The sequence below is a fragment of the Leopardus geoffroyi genome, chromosome A3 (assembly GCF_018350155.1).
Source record: "Leopardus geoffroyi isolate Oge1 chromosome A3, O.geoffroyi_Oge1_pat1.0, whole genome shotgun sequence".
Taxonomy (NCBI): domain Eukaryota; kingdom Metazoa; phylum Chordata; class Mammalia; order Carnivora; family Felidae; genus Leopardus; species Leopardus geoffroyi.
This window is the reverse complement of record NC_059336.1, coordinates 76,479,668-76,507,078: the sequence shown is the minus strand read 5'-3', so window position 1 is coordinate 76,507,078 and position 27,411 is coordinate 76,479,668. Positions and strand designations below refer to the sequence as shown.

Below are 27,411 nucleotides of genomic sequence, written 5' to 3'. Positions count from 1 at the left end.
CCACAGCCAGAATTGGTAAGCAGTTAACCTTATGGCATCTTCTACTGATAAGGCGGAACATCATGTAGCTGTTAAAGAGACATGCTTACAGGGTAAACTTCTATTACCATAGAGCAGATAAATAATGAGGGTGGATTTGGAGCTAAGAGGCAAAAAATGATATCCAAGTTATCACTTGGTATTTTCAGACTTTTTAATTTGGCCATTCTTGGTTGTGTATAGTAGTCATATTTTTCCCCTTTGTTTCCTTCCGTTTTGTTTATTGCTGATGTATTTAAATCTGTTTTCTTTAATGATTTTCTATTCACTAGCCTTGTTAAAGTCTTATCTAATAATTTATCAATAAATTCATTGGATTTACTGTGAACATAATCATATCATTTGTAACAATCATTTGTAACAACAGTTTTATTTCCTCCATTCCCATCTTTATACCTCCTCCCCGTCCCCCCCCCACCCCTTTACTGCTCTGGCTAAGCTCTCCAATACAATGTGAACTACAAATAGTAAACACAAGCGTTCTTGTATTGTTCTAGATCTCAAAGGAAAAACTTCTGAGTTTTTAATATTAGGTAGATTTTTGTCTATGTATTTCTTGTACTGAAATCCTTTAACAATACTGAAATCCTTTAACAATAATTAATGGAATTTATTTCTATTTCTAGTTTGCTAAGAGTTTTGTTATGACTGGGAAGTTGAAATTATTAAGTGTATTCTCTTTAAACACAAAGAGATAATCAAATTGTTTTTCTCCTTTAATCTGTTAATGTGGTGAATTATTGGATTTCCTAATATTAAACCAGTCCTGTGTTCTTGAAATAGACCCTGTTAGGTCATGGTGTATGCTATAACTGTTTATCTGTTGATCACACACCTATGATCTTCGGTGTATATTGTATATCGCCAGATTTCATTTCTTATATTTTTAGGAATTTGCATCTGTGAGCAATCACTTTGTTTTTTCTGCTTCCAAAATTTTGCTTTTGTTGCCTGTCTAGTTCTCCCTGTTTTTTTGTGAGATTATGCCATGAAGAAAAAACAGCGATAACATAGTTTTAGTGCATTTTGGGGAGGGACTGAAATTAGATGTGTGTATTTAATACACCTTCCTTACCTAGTAGCTTTTACCCCCCCCCTTTTTTTTATAGAATATTAAATATTAGATGTGTAGTTACTACTTTATTTGAATTCTGATGTATAAACTAGTTGTGAACATGGGATGTTAAAATTCATCTTTGCTTTTGCCAGTGGGCTGCTAGTTAAAGAGAAATACTGAAATTTCTGAATAAGTGTGCTGAATACGAATGGAGTCCCACATTTCCAACTACAGGCAAGTGACAAAAGAAATAAATCCTCTTATTTTCCCTCCCACTTGTGTTATACGGAGGGGATTAGTGTGGAAAGTTCAGGGTTCTTTGGACTTTCATAGAACTTAGGAAGATAAGTAAGAGGAACTAACTTATCAAAGGTCTACTAGGGAAGTTCTATCTTATTTTTAGTGCTTTATTAGATGAAATTGTATAGTTGTCATGGTCAAGTCTTTCTTTATAGTTAACCTTGAAAAAGGACATAAACAGTAAAGCAAGAAGCAACATTTTTCAGTAGGGAACAATTTAAATGTCGCATACATTTATTTCCACTAGTAATATGTGGAGCACTGAGTCGGATCCGGACATTGTTGTGGTGAATTAGACAGGTTCTAATACCTAGGGTAGGCTTTCAGGATTAACTTTCAGTCTGATAAGGAGAGAGGTATTTAAAAAGATGATTTTAGTAAAATATGTTGAGTGTCATGATGAGCTGTTGTGATAAGGTGGAGAAGAAGCACATAATCTAACTTGATGTGACTAAGCACGTTTTCTGGATAGGATGTTACTCGAGCTCAGTGCGTCTTGAGGCATGAGAAGTTCGGTTTGGGAAGGGAGATGACACTTCAGGAGACAACTGCATCAGCCAAAGAACAAAGGCATGAAATTAGGAGATAGTACATGAATTGCACAGCTTTTGGTGTTCTGTGGGCAGTCTTAGAACACTGGAGCTTTTGCTAGACTGAGGCAGCATCTACTGTACTCGCACACCTTGTTTTACTGTGTTTTGCTTTATTGCACTTCACAGATATTTTCTTTTGTGCTTTTGTTTTTGTTTTTTACAAACTGAAGGTTTGTGGACTCTTGCCTTGAGGAAGTCTCTTGGCTCCGTTTTCCAATAGCATTTGCTCCTTTCTGGTCCCCGTCCATTGTGGTAATTCTTACGGCATTTCAGGGTTTTTCATTATTATTTGTTATGATGATCTGTGACCAGTGAACCTTGATGTGACTATTGTGATTGTTTTGAGTCCCCGTGAATTGCACCCATTTAAGATGATGAACTTAATCGATAAATGTTGTGTGTGTTCTGACTGCTGCACATACTGGCTTTCCCCCGTCTCACTCCCTTTCCCATGGCTGTCCTGTTCTCCGAGGCACAAAAATCTTGAAATTAAGCCAATTAATAACCCTAAATGGCATCTAAGTATTCAGGTGAGAAGAGTTGAAGGTCTCTCACTTTAAATCAGAAGCTAGAAATGATTAAACTTAGTGAGGAAGGCATGGTAAAAACCAGGATAGGCTGAAAGCTAGGCCTCTTGAGCCAAACACTAAACCAGGTTATGAATGCAAAGAAGTTCTTGAAAGAGATTAAAAGTGTTACTCCAGTGAACACATAAGTGAACACACAAATGGTAAGAAAGCAAAACTGTTTAGTGGTTTGAGCGGTCTGGATAGAAAGGCAAACCAGTCACAGCATTCTTCTAAGCCAAAGCCTAATGCAGAGCAAAGCTTTAACTCTTATCAATTCTGTGAAGGCAGGGAAGAGGTGAGGAAGTACCAGAAGGAAGGTTTGAGGCTGCAGAGGTTGGTTCATGAGGTTCAAGGAAAGAAGTCCTCTCTAAAGCATAAAAGGGCAAGGTGAGGCAGCAAGTGCCGATCTAGAAGCTGCAGTAACTATTCGAAAGATCTAGCTAAGATAGTGAATGAAGGTGGCTACACTAAAGAAGAGATTTTCTGTGTAGACAAAGCAGCATTCTTTGCAAGATGCTGCCATCTGGGACTTGCATAGCGAGAGAGAAGTCAATGCCTGGCCTCATAAGCTTCAAATGACAAGTTGACTGCCTTTTTAAGGCCTAATGCAGCTGGTGACTTTAAGTTGAAGCCGGTGCTCATTTACCATTCGGAAGATCCTAGAGCTCTTAAGAATGATGCTATATCAGCTCTGCCCGTGCTCTATAAATGGAACAACAAAGCCTGGGAGACATCACATCTGTTTACAACATGGTAAGAAAAAAAAAGATTACTTTTAAAAATGTCACTACTCATTGACAACGTACCTGGTCACTCAAGAGCTCTGATGGAGATCTACAAGGAGATTCATGTTTTCATGCCTGTTAATGCAACATCCATTCTGCAGCCTGTGGATCAAGGGATGATTTTGACTTTCACATCTTAATATTTAGGAAATGCATTGTGTAAGGCCATAGCCCTATAGCCTCCAGATCTGGGAAAAAAATTGAAAACCTTCTGGAAGGGATTCACAGATGTAGATGCCGTAAGAACATTCGTGATTGATGGGAAGAGGTCAAAATACCTACATGAACAGGAGTCTGGAAGAAGTTGTTGCAAACCCTCATGGAAGACTTTAAGGGTTCAAGACTTCAGTGGAAATGTGGTGCGGATGTGGGGGAAACATCAAGAGAACTAGACTTGGAATTGGAACCTGAAGGTGAGACTGACTTGCTTCAATCTCCTATCAAACTTTAAGGGATAAGGAATTATTTCTCATGAATGAGCAAAGAAATTGTTTTTTTTTGAGATAGAGTCTACACCAGGCAAAGATGCTGTGAAGACTGTCGAAATGACGGCAAGGGATTAGATATTACAGAAACTTAGTTGATAAAGCAGTGGTGGAGTTTGAGAGAATTGACTGCAGTGTGGGTCAGATGCTGTCAACCAGCATTGCATGCCACAGAGAAATTGTTTGTGAGGGGGAGGAAGTCCCTCAGTGACTCAAACTTCATTGTTGTCGTATCTTAAGAAATTAGTGCAGCCACTCTAACCTCCAGCAGCCACTACCCTTGTCAGTTTGCTGCCATCAACATCGAGACAAGACCCTCTTCAGGCCAAAAGATAGGACTCAGAAAGCTCGGGGGATAGTTAGCACTTTCTGGCAATAATGTGTTTTTTTTTTAATAAGAAAACATTATTTTACACATATGTTATTGCACACTTAATAGGTCACAGTGCAGTATCAACGTAACTTTTACATGCACCGGGAAACCAAAAAATTCATTTGACTTGCTTTAGTGCAACATTTGCTTTATCGTGATAACCACTTCAGTGCAGTGGTCTGGAATCAAACCCACAGCATATGGAAGATGAGCCTGTAATGTCCTTGTCTTTTGTAACCTATTTTAATTTAAAGTCTGCTTTGATAATTAGTATTGCCACCCCTGCTCTCTTTTGGCTGTTATTTGCACAGATAATCTTTTTTTATCCTTTCACTTTTAACCTTTTTGTCTCTGTGGATTTAAAGTGAGACTCTTACAGACAGCATATAGTTGGAACATGTGTTTTTATCCATTAGCCAATCTGTGTGTCTTTTGTTTTTTTTTTTTTTTTTTTTTTTTTTGGTTCTTGCATATCCATTTCTTACTGAAAAACTCATTCATAAATTAACGTACAAAAATGTACAAACACATGATTAAATAATGATGAAGGACTGTTTTTGCGGCAGATATTTTTGAAGGTACCTTTAGATTTCCGTGTAAAAACGCACACCTGGTACTTCTTTATTTTTTTTTTATTTTTTTTTTATTTTTTTTTTTTTCCAACGTTTATTTATTTTTGGGACAGAGAGAGAGCAAGAACGGGGGAGGGGCAGAGAGAGAGGGAGACACAGAATCGGAAACAGGCTCCAGGCTCTGAGCCATCAGCCCAGAGCCTGACGCGGGGCTCGAACTCCCGGACCGTGAGATCGTGACCTGGCTGAAGTCGGACGCTTAACCGACTGTGCCACCCAGGCGCCCCGCACCTGGTACGTCTTAAAACATAAGAACAAACTCAAGAAAAACATAGTGACAAAAGTTAGCTACCTTACATTCGATGCCTTTGTCCATTGTGAATGGATACAATCAGTACATGTGAATGTTACTCACCTGTTAATGTCTGTGGTAGAGGAGCTCTAACAAAAGGGCCCCTGTAATGTTAAAATGAATATTTTTGCAATAACCCCCGTCCCCCAAGAAAGAAATGAAAGGAGAAACCTTTCCCTGCATGCAGCAATCAGATAAGACTGATTTAAGGGGTCACCCGTCAGTAGTCTTAAAGAATTTTAGCTGCCAGAATATGTACAGGGTCACATTTGGTTCTTACTGAAATCTGTCTTTTGGTTGGAGAGTTTAATCCATTAATATTTAAAGTAATTACTGATAAGGGGGGACATTTCTGTCATGTTGCTGCTGTTTTCCATATGTCTTATTTTCCCATATGTCTTATTTTGTCCCTTAGTTTTTGCATTACTGTTTTATTTAGACTTAGTTAAATTTTTCTAGTTAAACATTTAAATTTCTCCTTTTTGTGTATATGTAATAGATATTTTCTCTGTGATTACCAGGGGGATTACATTTAATACCTTGAAGGTATAACCTTCTAACTTGAATTTATACCAGCTTGACTTCGAAAACATATACAGCCTTTGGTCCTTTGCAACTCTGTACCTATGCTTTTCAGTTGTTATCACAAAGTTACATTTTTATACATTGTGTGCCCCCAAACCACAAACTAATAATTTTTTAAATGCATTTGTCTCATAAATTATGTAGAAAGCAAAAATGCAGAGTTACAGACCAAAGTTACAAATAATGCTAGCTTTTAGACTAATTGTTATAAAAATGTGTTAGTCTCTTAAATCTTAGAGGAAACAAAGTAGTGTTAAGCCATTGTTTACGATAATACTAGCTTTTATAATTGCCCAAGGGCTTCATGTTACTGTCTACTGTCCTTTCATTTCGACCTGTGAGACTCCCTTGAGCATTTCCTGCAGCGTAGGTCTAATGATAGAACTACTTCAGCTTTTATTCAGCTGGGAATGTCTTAATTTCTTCTCCTCTTATGAAGGACAGTTTTGCCAAGATTTTTGGTTGTAAGTTGTTTTTGTTTTTGTTTTAAGCACTTTGAATATATCAGCCCACAACCTTCTGGCTTTCAAAATTTCTTGGAAATCTGATTGTTTTTGAGGATCCCTTGTCTGTGATGAGTCACGTCTTGCTTTTTACAAGATTCTATCTTTGGCTTTTGAAAGTTTGTTTATAAGGTGTCCTGGTGTGGATCTCTTTGATTTCATCTTACTTAGACTTCACTGATCTCTTAGATGTTTATATTCATGTCTTTCATCAAAATTAGGATTTTTAAGGTATTATTTCTTCACATGTTCTCTGCTACTTTCTGTCTTCTTTTGGGTCCTCACAGTGCTTGCATTGTTGATGTGCCACTTTCCCTTAGGTTCTATTCTCTTCATTCCTTTTTGTCTCTGTTGCTCAGATTTGATCATTCACACTGTCTCGTCTTTAAGGTCCCTACTCTTTTGCACGCTCAAATCTGCGTTTAGATTGCTTTTATGAATGTTCCATTTCAGTCATTGTACTTTCAGCTCCAAAATTTCTTTCTGGTTTCTTTTTAGGTTTTCTTTCTCTTTATTGGTATTTCCATTTTGCTTATACATCATTTTCTTGACTTTCTCCACATCTCTCTTTAATTTTTAAAGCATCCTTAAGACCATTTTTTCAGATTCTTTGTCTAGTAGGTCTACTATCAGGTCTTTTTAAGGGACCGTTTCTTTAATGTTTTTTCTTTGGATCAAGGCCACATTTTCCTGTTACTTTATGCCTTGTAATTTTGTTGTTGTTGAAAACTGGATACTTTTAGTAGTGAGGTAAGTCTAGAAGTTGGATTTTCCCTTCTCCCTAGAAAGGAAAGATCATAATCTCCCACTTTTTTATTTTATTCTTTTTGGGTTTTTTTTTTTTTGTTTGTTTGTTTTTTGTTTTTTGTTTTTTGTTTTTTTTTTTTGATTCTCATAGGTTGTCTCTGTGCCAAGGATCAGATTAAGGTATAAGCTTATTAGGGTCTTTTCTGGTCAGTTTTGAGCCTGCATCTTTCCCTGCACTTGTATATTGACTTCCACATTCCCCCTTTATATGCAGTTACTTTTAAATGCTCGTGTCTTTAATGTCTGACTCCTAAAAAGGGGATAAAAAGAAAAATGATGAGGGAAGAGGGCACTGGCTCTTAAAATACTCTGCAGGAGGAGGAGAGGCTTGCAACACTCCGAGGAGATACAACAACAATGTCCAACTGCCTCTTTGCCCCTCTGAGATTAGAAGCCACATTCACATCAGAGCACAGATTGCTGCTAATTGCAAGACAAGATCCCTTTTGCCTACTCTTCCTCCTATAAGCTGTGCAAGTTGCTCCTGGAGTACCTGCGGGGCTGCTGGTCATGGGGCTGAGTGATGGAGAGCCTCTGTCAAGTGAAGAGCTGAAATAGAATTTGCAAGCCTTCAGTAGACTTCCAGGGTTCCAAAATAGATGTATCACACAGGTTCTATCAGTGTAAATGCTGTCTAGGTGGGAGACAGATTCCTGGTGTTTTCTACTCAGCCGTCTACTCAGAATCATCTCCTAATTAACTTGATGTTGAGTTTTTATTTTACTTTTTTTTAATGGTCTGCATTTGAGAGTGCCTACTAATTGTCAGCATGCACTTGACAGATGTTTCTTTCTTTTCTTTTCTCTTCTTTTCTTTTCTTTTTTCTTTTCTTTTCTTTCTTGGCTGCTGTAGTCATTCTGTAATGGCTGTATGAAGTGACTGTATTTCATTTGACTTTGTGGGTAGATACCCTCTTCATAGGACTTATAAATAGTAGCAAATTTTTTTTTTCTTTTTGAGCAAGAGACGGGGTGGGGGGGAGAGGGAGCTGGAAAGGGCAGAAGGAAAGGGAGAGAGAGAACCTTAATGTGGCTTCACGCCCAGTGGAGCCTTCCAGCGGGGCTTGACATCACAACTGTGAGATCATGACCTTAGCCGAAGTCAAGAGTCAGACACTTAACCAGCTGACCCACCCAGATGCCCCTAGTAGCACATCTTTTAAGTCATCATCAGCAGTGGTCAGTTACAGTCAAAATAAGGTTAAGTATTGGAAGAGTTGATACATTCCGTGTGGATTGCTTGACAGAGAATAGCATTTGATTAAATAGGTGTAGTTATAGAGCTATCTACAGAAAATGTGGAGAACATCAATGAAGCTTGCAAATAAGATCAAATGAACTGAATATTTAAGAGATTTACTATCTCTGTAAAGATATCTGATTAGAAATACTGCAATTAATATTAAAATTAAGTTTCTTAAAAAAGTTTAATCTTGATATTTCCTTATTCTATTGAAGCTTTTTGAATCCCCTAGAGATAAAGACAAAAATGATTATTAGAGGATTTATCTGCACATATTATAGGAAAGTATAAAAAAAAATCAGAATGGAAAGCAACTGTTGCAAGTACCAGAAAATTATGCTATTAATTTAAGTGTCATCAGAGCACAAAAGATCACATTCCGGGACTGTGAGAAAATTATTAAAATACTGGAAATAATAGTACTTAAGATGAAGATATTATACTCTAAGATCTGGTTAAGTGACTGACATTATTATATCACTTCAGGTATTATAAAAGTAACAAAATGCTTTTAAAGATAATAAGCATTACATTTTGAGATTGGCAGTGTTCACACTTTTCTGCTTAAGTGCTTTCCTAGTTTAACATAATTTAATAACAGTTATGGGAGAATAGCTAACATCTGAGTTCTCCTGTATATCTTTTCTCCTTCCTTCTCCAGTATATACACATTTTATATAACTATATATGTATAAAATATAAAATTTCATTCTCCAAGTGGTGAGTTTATGGACAGTTATTTTTTGCCTTTGTCCTTGGCATTAGAAATACTGCTACTTTATAATTTTTTTAGCTCCTAATTATTGATTAATCTGCAAAAATAATCCTGCTTTGTAGATACATTACTACCCAGAAGTCGTAACAAGTGGTTTTTTTTAACAGCTTTATTAAGGTATAATTGATGTACAATAAGCTGAATATAAAGTGTACAATTTGAGTTTTGACAAATGTTTACACCTGTGAAATCAACCCCGCCATCAAAATAATAAACATTTCCATTATGTCCAAGTTTCCCCACTTCCCTTTGTCAGGTGAACATGGTAGCTCCCCACTCGCCTTTGTAATCTCTCTGTCCTTCTTGTTCCTCCCACTGGTCCCCAGGCAACTACTGATATGCTTTCTAGAATTTTGTATAATTCCGTGTGTTCTTTTCTGTCAGATTTCTTTCCTCAGCATAGAGATTCTTCCATATGTGGCATATAATAACAGTTCATTCTTTTTAGGCCAAGTAGTACTCCATTATATGGATTTGCTGTATATTGTCCATTTACTTGTTGATGGACATAGGAGTAGATTTTAAGATTCGGCTATTATAGATAGAGCTGCTGTTAATATTATGTGATGTCATTATATGAACATATGCTTTCATTTCCCTATAGCAAACACCTAGGGGTGGAATGAATGGTGGATCATATAAAAGGTGTATGTTTAATTTAAGAAACTGCTAACATCTAAAATTTTTTTTTAACTAATTTAATTGAAAAAAAACTGTAGAAACTGTTTTAAAACTTTAAACTGTTTCAAAACCAGTTGCTTACGAAAGTGGTTGTTGGGGCACCTGGGTGGCTCAGTCAGTTAAGCACCCATCTCTCGATTTTGGCTCAGGTCAGGATATCACAGTTGTGACATTGAGCCCCACATTGAGCTCTGAGCTGAGCATGGAGCCTGCTTAAGATATATTCATTCATTCATTCATTCATTCATTTTTCTCTCATTCATATATATATATATATATATATATATATATATACACACACACACACACACACATATACATATATACACACATATATACGTATATGTGTACACATGTACGTATATATGTGTGTATATATATACACGTATATACATATATACACGTATATATATATATATACATATATATATATACGTGTATATATAATCTGTCTCTTACCCTCTCCCCTGCTTGTTCTCTTTCTCTACAATTTTGTTCACATTTGGTTTGGCCAGTCTTTCTCATTTTAGCCATCCTAATAGTGTGTAGTGAAAAGTCATTGTGATTTTAATTGCATTCCTTTAATGACCAATAATGTTGAACATATTTTTTATGTGTTTGTCACCTATATATCTCCTCTGGTGAAGTATCTGCAAATTTTTTGCCCAAACGACCTAATTAGATGGAGAGATAGTCTACACTAATGCATTAGACTACTCAGTATTGTTAAGATTTCATTTCTCTTCAAATTGATCTATAGATTCAATATAATCCCAGTCAGAATTCCAACAGATTTAGTTTAGAAATTGACAATATAATTCTAAACTACATAAGGAAAATGCAAAGGATCTGAAATAGAGAAACTGAAAAAGACAAAGTTAAAGAACTAATGTGACCTGATTTCAGGACACAAATTACCTTTATCAAGATAATGTGGCATTATCGTAGAAATACTCCTTGACTGGAGATGGGGTTATGTCCTGATAAACACATTGTAAGTTAAAAATACTGTAAGTTGAAAATGCAATTAATAACACACGTAACCTACCAAACATCATAGCTTAGCCCAGCCTGCCTTAAACATGCTCAGAACACTTACGTTAGCCCAGAGTTGGGCAAGATCATCTAACAAAGGCTATTTTATAATAATGGGTTGAAAATCTCATATAATTTATTGAATCCTGTACTGAAAGTGAAAAGCAGAATGGTTGTATGGGTGCAGCATGGTTGTTTACCTTCGTGATTGCATGGCTCACTGGGAGCTGTGGCTTGCTGCCACTGCCCGGCATCACAAGAATATCCTACTGCATATTATTAGCCTGGAAAGATCAGGATTCAACATTTGAAGCACACATTCTACTGAATGCATACCAGTTTTCATACTGTTGTAAAGTTGGAATATCCCAAGTTAGACCGTTGAAGTTGGGGACTGCGTGTATACCTATACAACTGTTTGTGTATACAAAGAACTATTGTTAGTAAAGGTGGAAAGATAATTCAGTGTGGAGGAAAGCCTGTCTTTTCAATAAATGGGGCTGAAACAATTTGCTGTATGCAAAAGATGAACTTCAATCTGTATACAAAAATTAACTCCAAGTGGATTATGAACTTAATGTAAAACCTAAGGCAGTGAAACTTCTGGAACCACAAAGAACAGCTTTGGAACTTCCGGATTTCTTAATTTTTTTAATGTCTGTTTATTTTTGAGAGAGACAGAGCACAAATGGGAGAGGGGCAGATGGATGGAGACATAGAATCTGAGGCAGGTTCCAGGCTCTGAGCTGTCAGCACAGAGCCCGATGAGGGGCTCGAACTCACGAACTGCGAGATCGTGACCTGAGCTGAAGTTGGACACTTAACGAACTAAGCCACCCAGACACCCCTGGGATTTCTTAATATAACACCCAAAGCGAGATCCATATAAGAACAAATTGATAAATTGGATTTAATCAAAGTTAAAATTTTCTTTTCTTGAAAAATACTGTTAAGAGACTGAAAAGACAGTTCACAGACTAAGAATATTTGCGAATTACTTATCTGATAATGGACTTCTATTTAGAATATGTAATGAGTTTTCAAAGCTCAATAATAAGACAATAACCCAAAATGAGCTGACTTTTTTCATAGACATGTATTTTGGATACTTCAGAGATCTCCCTTTTGTTATCACTAAAATTTTATATAAATTGATTTTGTGAGGAAAAATTTTTTAAAATATATTTATTTACCTTTTAGGGAATTGCCCACGTGTCCCTTCCTTTGTTGGCAAATGGCTAGGAATCCGGTAATTCTTGCTCCCTCTTTCACTTCCATTGCATTCACTTTTTTACTTGGCCACATCCCTTCAGTCAGCTGCAGACAAAGCCCCTCACCTCAACTCTACCACTGCTTTGTTCTTTGTCCCAGGGCTTTTCTAATGCCAGGACCAAGGGTGCCTAGAGGAGCATCCATGTATACATGCAAATCTGGAAGTGTGAGAATTATCCCTTTTAGGGCAACTTGACCATTCGAGAACAGAGGCCAGTGAATAAATGTTTTGAGCTCCCTTTTTGGGGCACTGATTCTGAGCTTTCTCTACAACTCACAGGGCCAACCGTTGACCACAGTAACCAGCTTGACAGTACCCCTTATTTTGGCTTTCTGTCCTATTTCACTTTTCCGGACCAGCACCCCCTTCCTCTCAGTCCCTAAGATTATTGCCAATAGCCTATGTACACATAAGCTCTTGTCTCAGAGTTTGCTTTTCTGGGGAGACCGCAAGCTCAAATTATCCTTGCATATATCACTTACTGTTACAGCTACAGATAAAGATGATGTAGAATAAGGGTCCAAGTGTACCTTATGTCATCCTTATGGCCCAGGAATTTACCTTCTTAAAAAAATTTTTTTTTTCAACGTTTATTTATTTTTGGGACAGAGAGAGACAGAGCATGAACGGGAGAGGGGCAGAGAGAGAGGGAGACACAGAATCGGAAACAGGCTCCAGGCTCTGAGCCATCAGCCCAGAGCCCGACGCGGGGCTCGAACTCCGGGACCGCGAGATCGTGACCTGGCTGAAGTCGGACGCTTAACCGACTGCGCCACCCAGGCGCCCCAGGAATTTACCTTCTTAAAAATCATTGCTTTTAGCTTATTTGATTTTTCTTTTTTTCAAAGATTGAACAAAACCTATGCAACTATGTATGACCTTCTAAGCAATATAACTTGACAGGCCTTCTTTAAAATCAATTTATAAATCAAAGACTACACTACTTTGCTTTCAGGTGATGTCCTTGCTCCTACAAAATTTCTAGGAGCAATCCCAGTTGCTATCAGCTTCCTTGACTTGTCACCGCCACTTGGAAAATTTTATGTGACTTGTGTATAACAGTGGGCCATAGGCACTAACTTCTTAGCTTGTACTTAATTTCGTAGAATGTAAAAAAAAAAAAAAAAAATCCTCAGTATTTAAGTAATAGGTACTAGCATGCCTTGAAAAGAGTTTAGACTTAAGCATACAGACAATTCATGAGTGGACAATAACACTGTGGAAAACAGATCATTGATTTCTTTCTCTAAAAGTACATTGTCTAGTCCTGGAGCTAATTAGAACATTTTTATCTACCTCCCTGTTCATTGGCTATGCTTCATAAGAAAATATGGGACCATTTAAGGTTTTTAGAATGATATAATCTAGTCTTCTGATGGTTTATTTTATTTATTAAACATGAACTATATATAATAACCAAGTTGACCTTTCTGTGCTCAAATATCAAGGCACTTGATTCATGCACATCCTCTAGCAATAAAAGTGGGCAAGCATTGCTAACTGTGTTTTAGTGTAAAACTAGTCAGGAAATAGAATAAGCCTTTTAGGTTTTTGTTGTGTTTTGTTTTTCTAATTTTTTTAATGTTTATTTTTGAGAGAGAGAGAGAAACAGAGCATGACTGGAGGAGGAGCAGAAAGAGAGGCACAGAATCTGAAGCAGGCTCCAGGCTCTGAGCTGTCAGCACAGAGCCTGACACCGGGCTCAAACCCACGAACCATGAGATTATGACCTGAGCCAAAGTCGGACGCTCAACCGACTGAACTACCCATGTGCCCCATCTTTTAGTTTTTTTTTGTAAGGCATCTGTAGACGTTTGACCAGACAAACTTTCTATTGGTTCATGATCTCAAGGTTTAAATACCAAATCTATCACACTGAACAGACTGCTTGCTTAGAAATCTTTTCAGTTGTGTTGTTGAGAAGAAATTTTCAGTGAATCAGTGCAGGGATCCCACACATAGATCTTCCCACTGAGAAGTCCACACACAGAACAGTCTAGGTATTTTGATTTCAGTGCAGAAAATTTCATTAAGTGCCTGAGGTGAACTTAATATTAGATTGATCTCTTATTATCTTTATGCCTGCTCTTTTCAAATTTTGTCGAGATGCCTATTTTTTCCTACTTTTTTCTTGAGATTGATACATTCTTGTTATTTTCTGACCTTTGGTTTTCACACAGGAAGATTGGACTCCATACCAGAGAATATCTCCCCTGTTAACTTAGCTCTTGTGTTCCCTGTGCATGTAATGTTATAAATGTAGTTTTCCAATTTCCGGTGTTGGGTATGTGCCCTTTTTTCTGTTAAAGTTTTACCCCACATGAAAATACACAGACTGCAAGATAGTGTGGTTGGTATGCCTCAACATGGGCCCTTGCTGCAAATCTTTGGAGCAAGTACAGTATAGAATGTACTCTTCCCACCTTGTTTTATATTTTCTAGCTTTCTCAGGATTTCTTTTTTTTCTTTCTTTTTTTCTTTTTAACGTTTTAAGGACAAGAGGTTGTTTAGCATCCTGTCTTCTCCTTTCTCTTACCACAGCAAGGTTAAAGCGTTGGGTTTCTGCATCATTATTTTTGTTACTGGGAACTTAAGGCTCTTGCGTGTGTGTGTGTTTATGGGATTTTTGTTGTTTATGCTTTTGCTTTTGTTTTTTACTGCTTATTTCTGTTGTCTTTCTTCCCTAGTTTTTTTCCCATCTTATGTCTTTGTTCTCTATTTCATTTCCTTTTAATCATGGTATAATATATGTGTTCAAAAAAAAAAAAAAAGACATTTTCCTTTGATTAGTAAATTAATCCCTTGCAGTATTCTGGGTGTAATTTTTGGATCTTTGCCATGTTATAGTTATGTAATTGCTTTTCTATTCCTGCTAGAAATTTGTGGTTCTTAACCTATTCCAAAACCTTTGAGTTTTTGGAAGACTGATTTTTTTCTTTTATATTAGAAAATAATAGTGTTATGTAATGCATCATGGACTTCTCTTCTTGAATACATGGGGATAAAAGATATAATGTAGTCCAAATAGTTTGATTCTGGTATGAAAGTTCTTTTGATTAAAAAGGAAATGATTATGTTCAGGCATATAAGTTCATATTTAATGGTTATACTTCTATATAATTTGAGTGAGAAAATCTGTAAACACGAGTTGGAAATAATGGGTGTATGTTGTAGTAATTGGCATCTTGAAAGATAGGTACTTTTTAATTTTTTTTTTTTTAATTTAATGTTTATTCTTGAGAGAGAGAGAGACAGAGCATGAGTGAGGAAGGGGCAGAGTCAGAGAAGGACACAGAGTCTGAGGCAGGCTCCAGGCTCTGAACTGTCAGCACAGAGCCCAACGTGGAGCTCGAACTCACTAGCTGTCAGATCATGACCTGATCCGAAGTCAGACACTTAACTGACTGAGCCACCCAGGAGTCCCAAGAAAGATAGGTACTTTTAAGTGGACAGGATTACCTATGGATTTTCAAATAGTTATTGAGTTCTTGGCTACTAGAGCTGGAAGTCACCTTAGAAGTTATCTACTGCACACCCATATTTATAGATGCAGTGTTAAGGCTTTAAGTTGCTGCGTATGTCTTGATCAAATACTTTGTTACCATCAAGATGATAGCTGAGACCTCATTGTGTACTGGATGCTCTTATCTTTGTATCAGAGATCCCAACATAGATCTGACACATAGTTGAAATATTAGTTTCATTAAATTAAGGGTTATGTATCTTTTCACTATACTGTGCACATCATGAAATGAAAGGATGGCTAACAGACCGTTTATTTTCATTTTTACATACGCTTTTTTATGATTGTAAAAGTAATACATTTTATAGGTAATATGGAGAAGTACAAGAAGAAAATAAAAATTGTCGTAAAAAGGGTTAAAACTACATTAGAGACCGTTGAAACATGGGAACAAAGTCATTGGAGCCAAATCAGAATAAAACCACTGTGGATAATTCTGGAATAGATTAAAGGCATGCATCATGGTCTTGTATGATCTACAAGATGCTCACCTCTTCAGTGAGGTTTTAAAATAAAACAGTAACTAATAACAGGAGTGTTGTAAGAGAGAAGCTAACCTGTGGAACTGAGCTATCTCAGCTTTGAAGGAAGAATTGCTCTGGTAAAAGCAGACCCCCATCTAGTACACCTCATTTTTCTCATCGTCCTTAATTCATCTCTTCTCTTTCTCTTACCTGAAGTGTTGCACTTAGAGAAGTTATGTGTAAACTTACGAGGTTGAGTATTTTTTATTTGATCATGGGTATTCTTTTCTTTGGGGAATTATCTCTTCATCCCCCCTTTTTTAAAATTCCTGTATACTTTTTTTTTTTTTTTTTTACTGATTTTTCAATAACCTTTTTATATCAAGAGTATTGATACTTTAATACAATAGGTATTTTTCAGTTTACTGTTTTTGTTCATGAGCTGTGAACTTCTCCAGATCAAGGACTATATGACTGTAATAATGTCTATCAATTTTTAAACATATATGCTAATCAGTTAAGCATTTTACACACATTATCTCACTCAAGTTTTGTAAGGATTAACACTATTTCCATGTTGTAGAAGCTAAGTGAGATTAATTTGCTGAGAAAGATGCAGCTAGCATTAAGAGGACGGAGCTAGGAATGAGACTCAAGATTTGACTACCAAGTCCGTCATCTTAACATGTTGCGTTGTATCTCATATTTCTTTAGATCAACCCATATCTACGATAGACCATAACTCTCAGTAGACATGTTTTGTACATTTGCTGGATTGAATTATTAACACGTAACTCATTTTGTATATTATTTGCTTATTTAATTTTGTATAATTCGGTGTGCTGTAAATGAGAACATACATTCTTTTGCTTCTTTTATTTACTGAAGTGTAGTTGACACACACATTAGTTTCACCTGTACAACATGGTGCTTCAAAAGGCTATACTTGGTGCTGTGCTCACCACGGGTGTAGCACCAGCTGTCACCATAAAGTGTCATTACGGTACCATTGACTGTATTTCCTGTGCTGTACCTTGATCACCATGACTTATTCATTCCATGACTGGAAGCCTGTGTCTCCTACTCTTCTTCCCTGTTTGCCCTCCCCGCAAACTTCCCTTCCCTCTGGCAACCATCAGTTCTCTGTATTTATGGATCTGTTTCTGCTTTTTGTTTGTGTTTGTTTTGCTTTTTAGATTCCACATTTAAGTGAAATCATATAATATTTGTCTCTCTCTGCATTCAGTTCTTAACCCAGATACCTTATGAAATATGGTTACAAATTGATCTAAGTTGAAGTTAAAACTTTTTTCCATAGTTCTAATTTTATAAAACGTGTTCATTTTTACAAATGTATTGTATACCTTCCTAAATCCCAAAATTATGATTAAAATGTTATTTAAAAACAGCGAAATTAAAATTATGATGTAAATGTTCTTAAGGATGCTATTTTCCTCATAAACTGGGCCACTTGAATTTTTTTTTAAGTTTTATTTATTTTGAGAGAGAGAGCATGAGCATGGAAGGGGCAGACAGAGAGGAGATAGAATCTCAAGCAGACTCTGTGCTTTTAGCCCAGAGCCCGAGGTGGGTTCGATCTCATAAACGGTGAGATCCGTGACCTGAGCTGAAATCAAGAGTCACATGCTTAACCAGGTGCCCCAAATCTTTTGTTAATTGAACTGTACCATACAGTGTTATATTAGTTTCAGGTGTAGAACATATTGATTTGACAATTCTATATATTACTCAATGTTTACCATGATAAATGTAGTCCATCTGTCTTCATACAATGTTATTACGGTATTATTGACTGCATTCCCTATGCTGTACTTTTCATCTTCATGACCTATTTTTTAACAGGAAGTTTGGGCTTCTTAATCCCCTTTATCTGTTTCACCTCTCACCACCCCCCCCACACCAGTTTATTCTCTATATTTCAGTTTTTTTGTTTGTTTTTTAGATTCTACATAAAATGAGATCATAAGGTAATTGTTTTTGATTCATTTCACTTAGCTTAATACCCTCTAGGTTCATCCATATTGTTACAAAGCTCAAGATCTTTCCCTTTTTATGGCTGCCTAATATTCCATTGTGTGTTATGTATACACATAGAAACCCCACATCTCCTTTATCCATTCATTTATCAGTGGACACTTGGGTTGCTTTCATATTTTGCCTGCCATAAATAATGCTGCAACCACCAGAGGGGTGCATATATCTTTTTGAATTAATTTTTTTCTATTCTTTGGGTAGTGGAATTCAGTGGAATTCAGTAGTGGAATTACTGAATCATATGTTTTTATTTTTAATTTTTTTGAGGAGCTGATACACTGATTTCCACGGGGGCTGCACCAGTTTACATTCTCACCAGCAGTATACAGGGATTCATTTTTTCCACATCCTCACCAACATTGTGATTTCTTTTTTTGATTCTAGTCATTCTGATAGGTGTAGGCTGATTAATCACTGTGGTTTTGATTTGCATTTCACTGATATGACTAACGATGTCAAATATCTTTTCATGTGTTTGGTGGCCATCTGTAGGTCTTCTTTGGAAAAATGTCTATTCAGGTCCTCTGCCCATTTTCTAATTGTTTTTTGTTTGTGTTTTGGTGTTTAGGTGTGTAAGTTCTTTATATATTTTGGATATTAACCTCTTATTGGATGTATTATTGCCAGTATATTTTCCCATTCATCAGGTTTCCTTTTTGTTTTGTTGATAGTTTCCTTCACTGTGCAAAACCTTTTCCTTTTGGTATAGTCCTAGAAATTTATTTTTGCTTTCATTTTTCTTGCCTGGGGAGTCACATTTAGAAAAATGCTGCTAAGGCTGATATCAGAGATTTCTTCCTATTGTTTCTTCCAGGATTTTTGTGGTTTCAGGTTTCACATTTAGGTCTTTAATCAATTTTTTTTTAATTTTATTTTTGAGAGAGAGAGAGAGAGACAGAGTGCTAGTGGGGAAGGGGCAGAGAGAGAGAGGGAGACAGAGAATGTAAAGCAGGCTCCAAGCTGTCAGCATTCTATGCTGACATGGGACTAACTCACGAACTGCAGGATCATGACCTGAGCCGAAGTTTGAGGCTTCACTGACTGAGCCATCCAGGCCTCCCAGGTCTTTAATCCATTTTGAGTTTTCTTTTGTGTGTGGTATAAGAAAGTGGTTCAGTTTCATTTTTTTGCATGTAGCTGTCCAGTTTTCCCAGCACCATTGATTGAAGATACAGTCTTCTTTCCATTGTATATTCTTGCCTCCTTTGCCATAGGTTGATTGACCACATAGGCATGGGCTTAATTTGGGCTCTTTATTCTGTTCCATTGATCTGTGTGTCTATTTTTGTGCCAGTACCATACTGTTTGAATTACCACATATGATTGTAGCGTATCTTGGGATTATGACACCTTCAGTTTTGTTCTTTTTTCTCAAAATTTCTTTGGCTATTACAGGTCTTCTGTCCTTCCACACAAATTTTAATATTTGTTCTAGTTCTGTGAAAAATGCTGTTGGTATTTTGATGGGATTGTATTGAATCTATAGATTGCTTTGGGTAGTATGGACATTTCAACAATATTAATTCTAATCCATGAGCATGGAACATCTATTTGTTTTTGTCATCTTCAGTTTCTTTCATTAGTGTTTTATAGTTTTCAGGGTACAGCAGCAGGTCTTTCACCTTCTCGACTAAGTTTAGCCCTAGGTTTTTAATTTTTTTGGTGTAATTGTAAATGATATTGTTTTCTTAATTTCTGTATATTGATTTTGTATCCTGTAATTTATCAGTTCTAATAGTTTTTTGGTGGAGTCTTTAGGGTTTTCTATGTGTAGGATCATGTCATCTGCAAAGAGTGACAGTTTTACTTCATCCTTACCAATTTTGTATGGCTTTTAATTCTTTTCCTTTTCTGATTGCTGCAGCTAGGACATCCAGTACTATATTAACTAAAAGTGGTAAGAGTGGGCACTCTTGTCGTGTTTCTGATCTTAGGAGAAAAGCTCTCTTTTTCACCATTGAGTATGATGCTGTCTGTGAGTTTGTGACATATGGCCATTATTATGTTGAGATCTGTTTCCTTTAAATTCACTTTGTTGAGAATTTTTATCATAAATGGATGTCAGATGCCTTTGTCACATGCTTTTCTGCATCTTATTGAGATGATCATATGATTTTTACCCTTTCTCTTATTAATGTGATGTATCACATTGACTTTTGAGTTTTGAACTACCTTGCATCCTAGAATAATTCCTGCTTAATCACGGTGAATGATTTTTTTTAATGTTTTGTTGAATTTGGTTTAATATTTCTTGAGGACTTTTAGTCTGTGTTCATCTGAGACATTGGCCTGCAATTTCCTCTCTTTGTAGTGTTTTTGTCTGGTGTTGGTATCAGGGTAATGCTGGCCTTATAGAATGAATTTGGAAGCTTTTCTTTCTCTTCTGTTTTTTTGAGATAGTTTGAGAAGATTAGGATATTAACTGTTCTTTAAATGTTTGGTAGTGTTTAACAGTGAATCTGTCTTGTCCTGAACCTTTGTTTGTTAGGAGTTTTGTGAATACCAATTCAATTTTATTAGTAATAACTGGTATGTTCAAATTTTGTATTTCTTTATGATTCAGTCTTGGAAGATTATGTGTTTCTAGGAATTTATCCATTTCTTTTTTTAAAATTTATTTATTTGGGGGAGAGTGCAAGTAGGGGGAGGGGCAGAAAGAGAGCTGGACAGCTCTGTGCTGACAGGCTGGCAGCAAGGAGCCTGATATGGGGTAAGACTCACCAACCATGAGATCATGACCTGAGCTGAAGTCTGACGCTTAACCTACTGAGCCACTCAGGTGCCCTGGAACTTACTCATTTCTTGCAGGTTATCCCATTTGTTGGCATTTAGTTTTACATAATATTCTTTTAATACTTTGTATTTTTGTAGTGTCAGTTGTTATTTCTTCTCCTTCATTTCTCATTTTAATTGTATGAGTCCTCTCTTTTCCTTGATTAGTCTGGCTAAAGGTTTATCAATTTTGTTTATATTTTCAAAGAATAAGTTCCTGGTCCTATTGCTCTTTTCTATTTTTTTAATCTCGATTTCATTTATTTCTGCTCTAACCTTTATCCTTCTCTTTTTTCTAGCTTTGGGCATTATTTTTCTGTGTCTAGCTATTTTAGGTGTAAAGTTGTTTGAGATTTTTCTTGATTTCTTGAGGTAGACCCGTATTACTATAAATTTCCCTCTTAGAACAGCTTTTGCTGCATCCCAAAGATTTTGAACCATTGTGTTTTCATTTTTCTCCATATGTTTTTTTTATTTCCTCTTTGATTTTTGGTTGACTCATTTATTGTTTAGTGGCATGTTTTTTAGCCTTGATGTATATTACGTTCATTTCGGACTTTTTCTTGTAATTGGTTTCTAGTTTCACACTATAGTGGTTGGAAAAGATGCTTGATATGGTTTCAGTTTTCTTAAATTTATTGAGACTTGTGTTGTGGCCTAACATGTGATCTCTTCTTTAGGAATTTCTATGTGCACTTGAAAAAGAATGTGTACTTTGCTGTTTCTGAATGGAATGTTTTGTATATAAATGTGAGGTCCATCTGGTTGAATGTGTCATTTAAAGTCACTGTTTCCTTGTTGAATTTTTTTTTTCTCTTGATGACCTATCCTTTGATGCTAGGTGAGCATCAAACACCTTTGATGAGGTGTTCAAGTCCTCTACTTGTATTACCATCAGTTTCTCCTTTCTTGTATGTTAATATTTGCTTTATATTTTTAAGTGTTCCAATGTTGGGTGCATAGATACTTCCAGTTGGACTGTTCCTTTTGTCATTATGCCCTTCTTTGTCTCTTGCTACATGAATTGTTTAAATCTTTTAGAAATATGATTCTGTAAGCGTCGGACTATGACAAGGATGGCTATTCTTCATTGTTCTATCATTGTTTCTTAACTTTGTACATTAGAATCGTTTGGGGACCTTTTAGAAGTCCAAATGCCAAGGCTGCATTGAACCAAGATTAATTAAAAAGTAATGACTGACAATGGACTGTAGATATTAGTGTTCAATTTCCCTAGGTGATTGCAATATAATTTTAGTTGTATAGAAAGTTACAGGTATTGATACTATTTCTATTCTTTGTTTTTTGTATCTGTAGTTGAAATAAGTGCTAAATTTTACTTAAAGAAAATAAAGATGTATTTTTTTTAACCCAAGCTTCTGATTCTCTGGTTAAGAATATCTGTTACAGACTTTTCAAAGATTATAACTTGCCTTATACAGTGAGCTTCTTGTATAGGAAGACCTATTCTTATTTTGTTTTGGAGAGGGTCTAAATATGTTATCTAAATATGTTATCTAAATATGTAGCTGTAAAGAATTAAGTGTTATTGAATATTTGAAAAAAATGAAAGATTAACCTAATTCAACAAACTTAACTTTCTCAGTTACAATGAATAATTTACACATTACGTAATTATCCCTCCCCGCCCCCCCCCCATTATTTTATTATAAATTTTAAAACCCAAAAAAACATTGAAAGAGTTTATGGTGAATATACTCCTATATCCACCACTTAGATTCCACAGTTAATATTCACTATTCTGGCTTTGTCACTTACCTTTCCATTTGTGCATCTCTCCATTCATCAGTGTATCTGAGTTTTGGTGCCTTTCAAAATATTTTGCAGGTGTCCGAGATCTTTCTCCAAAATACTTCAGTATGTCTGCATTAACTAGAATTTAGGTCTTGGTAAAATTTGGAAACAATGAAATGCATAATCCTAAGTGTAGCATAAGTTTCTGTGAATGAATATACTCATGCAGTCCATTTTCAAGATGCAGAACATTACCATTATCTTGGCTCTTTTATCTCTTCCCAGTAAATCCTATTGTATTGATTTTTCTGAACCATGCCTTATTTATGCCTGTACCAGATTTCATATAAATAGAAGTGGACACTGTGTTCTCTTTGTAGATAGCCTCATTTCACCTGGCATATTTTTGAAATTCATCCATGTTGTGACATGTGTCACAATTTTTATTTTGTTTATTCCCGAGTAGTATGTCCATTACATGAATATACTGGAGTTTACTCTATCTTTTATTAATGGACATTTGGACTTGTACTGATTTTTTGCTCTTTGAATAAAACTGTTCTGAACGTTCTTGTATAAGTCTTTCTATGGGCATATCTTTTCACTTCTGTTGGAGTGGAATTGCTAGGTCTTAAGATAGGAATAGATTTAGTTTTTACAGAAGGTGTCTGATCTTTTCAAAAGTGGTTGTGCCATTTTACATGTTCAGCAGCATATGAGAGTTTAGGTTGTTTACATCTTCACCGACATTTGATATTTTATTTTAATGTTACCTCTTAATATTAGTATTCTTACTTTTTCCTGAGTTTTTCTTTGATTCAATTTTAAATGTATTTTTCACATTGCAAATGTGCCTACCCCCACCTCAAAAAGTCCCCCAAAACCTTAAAATGGTAGCTTTGGTGAGATGGGAAACTACCTTGGTAGTTCATTCAGTTGAGCGTGTGACTCGATTTTGGCTCAGGTCTTGGCCCTGAGGTCGTGGGATTGAGCCCCACCTCAGGCTCTGTGCTGAGCCTGGAGCCTCCTTGGAATTCTCTCTGTCTTTGTCTCTCTCTGTCCCTTCCCCCCACTCACACACTCTAAAATAAAATGAAAAAAAAAAAAGAGCTTGGCAATTTTTATTTTTGAACATTTTTTAGAAAACTTGCAAAATATTTAACTTTGTTATTAATTTAGGTCATATTATAGTGTGCTCTTTTGGCATTTATGATGTATATAGAATATTTAATGACATTGTTAGAAATAGGATTTATAAATGTTTCTTTTCCAATTTCAGTAGGGAAATCAATTTGGAGTAAGAGTTTGTGAATGATTTAATGGATAAAAGAAGCAGTTAGAGAAAAATCTGTTAGTTTTTCAGATAGCTTACTGATGTAATAGTTTTAATGTCTACCTCTTAAGTTCATTGAAATTTCTAAGATAAATGTTTGTGTCCCACTTTTCACCTTTTTTGGCTTTTTTTTTTTTTTTTTTAATTTTTTTTTTTTTAACGTTTATTTATTTTTGAGACAGAGAGAGACAGAGCATGAACGGGGGAGGGGCAGAGAGAGAGGGAGACACAGAATCGGAAACAGGCTCCAGGCTCTGAGCCATCAGCCCAGAGCCTGACGCGGGGCTCGAACTCACGGACCGCGAGATCGTGACCTGAGCTGAAGTCGGACGCTTAACCGACTGCGCCACCCAGGTGCCCCTTTTTTGGCTTTTTTTAATCTACCTCATGTGACTAGCAAAATCTGATGATGATTTCTAGGATTTAAAATTTACTACTTCTGTAATTACCAACTGACTTCTAGTTTCAGGGTTATTGTTGTATTTTTTCTTACTGCCATTTTCTTTGGATCTTACATTTTCTGTTCAAAATGCAGAATTAGTTTTAAGTAGAACTGTGTTAAATAGAACCCCGTTTACAGTCAGGCATGCCAGAAGTGGACATTGCTTCTTTCAAATGGAAGATGTCACTGTGAAAATACTGTGTGGCTATTTTGGTTTTTGGTTAACTTTTCTTGGGTTTACAGTGAAATAGGTGATTATAGATTTTAAAAATATAGATCTAGTTACAAATGGAGAGAAAGGAAAGAGACATTATGGTATTGACTTTGGAAAAGAAGAGTCTTTTGAACAAATGGTATTGAGAAATAGGATATCCACATGAAAAAGGGAAATTGGACCCTTACCTTGCATTTGTACACAAAAACTAACTCAAAATAAAGACTTAAATATAAGACCTGAAAGTATAAAACTCCTAGTAGAAACATAGGGGGAATACTGCTTGACATTAGTCTTGATAATGATCTGTTGATTATGACACCAATAGAAATGGCAACAAAGCAAAAAGAGACAAGTGGGACTGTATCAAACTAAAGGACTTACTGTACAATAAAGGAAACAATTGGCAGGATGAAAAGGCATCCTATAGAGTTGATGATAATACTTGAAAACAATGTATCTGATAAGGGGTTAACATCCAAAATACATAAGAAACCTCTCAGCAGCAAAAAAACAAATAACTGGTTAGAAAATGGGCAAAGGACTTGAACAGTTACTTTTTCAAAGATGACCTACAAATTGCCAACAGAGATATGAAAAGATGTTCAACTTCATTAATTATCAAGGAAATGCAAATCAAAACTAAAATGAGATACCACTGTACAACTGTTAGGATGGCTATTAAAAACAAACAAAAAAAACGGGGTGCCTGAGTGCCTCATTCAGTTAAGCATCTGACTTCAGCTCAGGTTATGATTTCACGGTTCATGAGTTTGGGCCCCACGTCGGGCTCTGTACCGACAGCTGAGTCTGGAGTCTGCTTTAGATTCTGTGTCTCCCTCTCTCTCTGCCTGTGCCCAGTTTGCACTCTGTCTCTGTCTCTCTCTCCCTCAAAAATAAATAAACATTAAAATTAAAAAAAAAAAGTGAAATAAATGCCAAGTGTTACAGGATGTGGAGAAATTGGAACCCTGTATGTGCACTATTGGTGGGAGTGTAAAATGGTATGGCAACAATGGAAAACAGTGTGGATGTTCCTCCAAAAAGTAAGTAATATAACTGCTGTATGACCTAGCAATCCCACTTCTGAGTATATATCCAGAAGGGCTAAAATCAGAATCTCAAAGAGCTACCTGTACCTCCATGTTCATTATAGTGTTATTCACAATAGCAAAGAGACAGGAAAAAATCCCAGTGTCTATCAACAAATGAATGTGGTGTGTAAGAAAAGATAGTATATACAGACAGCCTGAAAGGAGAAAATCCTGCCAGTTGCAAAAATACAGATGAATCTAGAGGACATTATGCCAACTGAAATAAACCAGTCACAGCAGGACAAATATTGCATGTTTCTAACATGAAGTATCTAACTTAGTCAAACTCACACATACAGAGACTACAGTAGTGGTTGCCAGGGGTCTGGAAGGTGGAGGAAGGGTGGAGTTGTTGTTCGGTGCGTGTAAAGTTTCAGCTCTGGTAGATGAACAAATTCTAGAGATGTGCTGTACAACATAATGCTTATACTTAACAATACAGTATTGTGCATTTCAAAACTTGAGAGGGTAGACAGAGCTTATGTTACTGAAACCGCTGAAAACCCCCTGAAAAAGACACAAAGAACCTTTGGGGAAGTGTTGGGTAGGTTTATTACTTTGATCGTGATGATGGTATCAGGTTGTACCGCACATGCTCATATTCATCAACTTGTACACATTAAATATGTGCAGTTCTTTGTATATCACTTACATCTGAGTAAAGCTATTAAAAAATCAACGTACCGTCCAGCATTTGGATTATTGTATATGTATCTGATGATCAATATCTTATTATAAACAAAGAAATTATAGTATCACATCTGCAGAATACAAAAATCAATTTAATTGCAGTGTAAATCATGAGTTTTAGGAGACTGTGACTAAAGGAAGAAAATTTAGTTACAAGGTTGTTTTAGCGATCTAGTTAACTAGTAATCTGTGCTTAGATTTCTGGTTTGCACAATAGGGCAGGTAGTATCCACTGTCACCTGGGGGGTGGGGGGCGTGGACCTAGGAGGGTTGGATTTCTCTGGGAAGATCATGAGATCAGGGTGGAGCAATAAGTCTGTTAGCAGTGTGGAGATTATCTATATAGTGATGGTTGAGCAGTTCTGGAGTTGTCTGGCCTAAAGAAACTTGGGAATGATCATGTATAGGGAGGGTGCTTATTGAAGCTTGGAGTAGTAAATATACCCATGCAAAGTATTTCAGTTCACTCTGTGTAAACATATCTATGTATACTTGTTAAACAATGTTAATTGCAAGCCACAATAAAGAACTGTGGTTTTAATCAGTAACATAAAACATAATTTGCAAACTACTTGTAAATAACGGTAGCCTTAATAAATAGAATGATGAAGGTCATAAATGATTATTTTTATATCAAGTAGTTGGCTTCAATTTACTTAAACAAATATTTATTGAATAGCTTTTGGAGTTTGTGTTGCTGTCATAAGTGGTGGTATTACAAAGAAAAAATATCACTGAGAACTGCACTTAAGTTGTTTTGTTATAAACCAGGAAGTGGTAGTATCAGGTTTACAGAATACAAATATCAACTTAATTGCAATAGAAATAATGGGAGTTAGGGGAATATGACTAGAGGGGGAAAAACCAGTTAGAAGGTTGTTTTAAATGATTTTATGAGGCACACTGATATGTTCAGTGTTACATTTTAGATAGGGTACTCCGCAGTAGGGTATTAGAAGATAGTGATGGCATGTCTGGATATGGAAACAAGAAAAAGGGGGTTATTTTATATACTTTTTACTGTCCTCTGCAAGGACTTGTTT

The 27,411-nt window shown here is 36.1% G+C and overlaps 1 protein-coding gene across 1 annotated transcript in view; it reads left to right on the top strand.

Moving 5' to 3' along the window:
• Positions 1 to 27,411, top strand: part of FANCL (FA complementation group L) — an 85,534-nt gene that overhangs the window by 47,651 nt on the left and 10,472 nt on the right. The window lies entirely within an intron of this gene.